Genomic DNA, 2,341 nt, shown 5'->3' on the forward strand with positions numbered 1-2,341 from the left:
TTGCCCTTTTGGGGTACGATTCACGGGAGAGGTTGAAAAGTTTGGTTTTGCCGGTTGTCAACCAAATCATATTGTACAAATAGAAAAAGAAAAACGAAATTATTATTTAGTACAGCTGTTCGCCAGTCCGCGCCGATGGACTCGCTGGTCCTCGTATAAGAAAACGAGGTACAGACGCTCGGAAGGAAGCTTGCTCCCATGGCCACCCTCCCATCTGTTTCCATTGAGATAAAATTCATTGACACGCTCCCCCACAGATATAGATAAAAATTCAAGAAGGCCATCAGATTTATACCGCTCTACCTTATCCTGCTGGCAAATGAGACACGTCCGAACATATTCTATCACATCTTCCTCTATTTTTGGTCAGTAATATGTCCGCTCCAAGAGGGCAAGTGTTCGGTGCATTCCTGGGTGACCTGCCCAAACAGTGTCATGACATTCTTGCAAGAGCTCTTTTTTAAGGTTGTCCACTTGAGGAACATACACCCGACATCTTTTTGTGAAGATAAGTCCATCCTCGATCCAGAATCACCGCATCTTCCCTTCTTCGATGAGCTACTTCAGAATCACAGCTGCAGGATCCTTCGGTAGTCCCTCAACAACCTCCGAAGCACCCTCAACAACCTCCGAAACAGTCGGAGAATTCGACGATCTCATCTCCACCCTCCCACTAGATGACGCCTCCGCCAATACCAAGGCGTCTGGATCCCTGAATACTTCCTAGGGGGCATCATCGCCGTCCGGCAACGCTTCACGGCCCGTCCTGATGACCTCCTCCTAGTGAGCTACCCCAAGTCCAGAACCACCTGGCTAAAGGCCCTGGCCTTCGCCATCATGACTCGAACCCAACACCCTTTGGCTCACCACCCGCTCCTTAGCCTCAACCCCCCGCTCCTTAGCCTCAACCCCCATCAGTGCGTGGAGTCGCTGGACAGACTCTTCTTTGATGGCAAACAGTCCAAGGTTCAAGCCCTGCCCTCTCCTCGGATTTTCAGCTCCCACACGACTTACTCTCTGCTATCGGACTCGATCAAGGGTTCCGGCTGCCGCATCATATACATCTGCCGAGACCCTAAGGATGTGATAGTCTCCCGGTGGCATTTCAACGCGAAGATTAGCTCAAAGACGTCCAAGGAGCCGACTCCCTTGATGAAGGCCTTCGAGATGTTCTGCGAGGGCGTTTGCCCGTTTGGGCTGATATGGGACCACGCTCTCGGGTACTGGAAGGAGAGCTTGAGAAGGCCCGACAAGGTGCTGTTCTTGAAGTACGAGGAGCTGATGGAAGAGCCGGTGGCAAAGGTGAAAAGAATGGCGGAGTTCATGGGATGTCCATTCTCGCCGGACGAAGAGAAGGAAGGGATGGTGGAGGAGGTCATAAGGTTGTGTAGCTTTGAGAAGCTCAGCAACCTAGAGATAAATACTACTGGTGTAATTAACTCCAAAGACCCGGCAGCTCCTCCAACATTTGCGTCTTTCTTTAGGAAAGGGAAGATGAGGGATTGGAAGAACCATCTGAGTCCGAAAATGGCGCAGAGACTGGACGAAATCACCCAAGAGAAGCTAGAAGGATCCGGTCTAACCCTTGGAAGAACATGCTTGGAAGCTGCTGCGAAGGAGGAGAATCCAGTTCACCAAGTGTAGTAGCATGCTTTAATTTTCTGAGAAAGATCATGAATTAAATGTACCGTTCAGAGTGTGATTTACCTTATTCTATCCTTTTCTGAAGACCATGAAAAGGATCCGCTCTGACCTCTGGGAGAACCTGCTTGGAAGATGCTGCAAAGGAAGAGAATCAGGTTCATCAAGTTTTACATGCTTTTGTGAGAAATATCATGAATTAAATGTGCCTCAAAGTGTGATTCACCTTCTTTTATCCTTTTATAAACAAACTGGGCGAAGGTATTCTTTCCTCCGCTTGCATCACAAAGAAAAAGAGTGTGATTTAACTCTCTTTATAAACTTTGTTGCCCCATCATGAGTTGCTTTTAAGTAATAAAAGTTTATTCCAATGAGATATGTCCATCACATATGGATAAGTCATCACAACTATAAACAACTCTGTAGCTTGAATCATTTCGAGGAGCAACTCTTTCAGACATCCATGTACACAAAGATAACCCTATATTAGGTAGTGAGAAAAAGTTTTGGGGTTGATATATTATTTGGGTCCAAAATTTAATGATTTAAGCGTGCGGCTCAGCTTGAATTCCAACATGTGTGTATAGGTATGCGCAAAAAAAAAAAAAAATGTCACGCAGCTGATGGATCCTCATTGTGCTGTATTGTCTATTCGATATATTTATCAAAAAATAGATAATACAGTAGATTGGATTGTGAT

The 2,341-nt window shown here is 46.2% G+C and overlaps 1 pseudogene; it reads left to right on the forward strand.

Annotated features, from left to right (window-relative positions):
- The first annotated feature begins 428 nt into the window (after positions 1–428).
- On the forward strand, positions 429–2,015 carry LOC140854104 (flavonol 3-sulfotransferase-like; annotated as a pseudogene).
- Positions 2,016–2,341: the final 326 nt, after the last annotated feature.

This window comes from Elaeis guineensis, chromosome 15 (genome assembly GCF_000442705.2).
Source record: "Elaeis guineensis isolate ETL-2024a chromosome 15, EG11, whole genome shotgun sequence".
NCBI classification, from domain to species: domain Eukaryota; kingdom Viridiplantae; phylum Streptophyta; class Magnoliopsida; order Arecales; family Arecaceae; genus Elaeis; species Elaeis guineensis.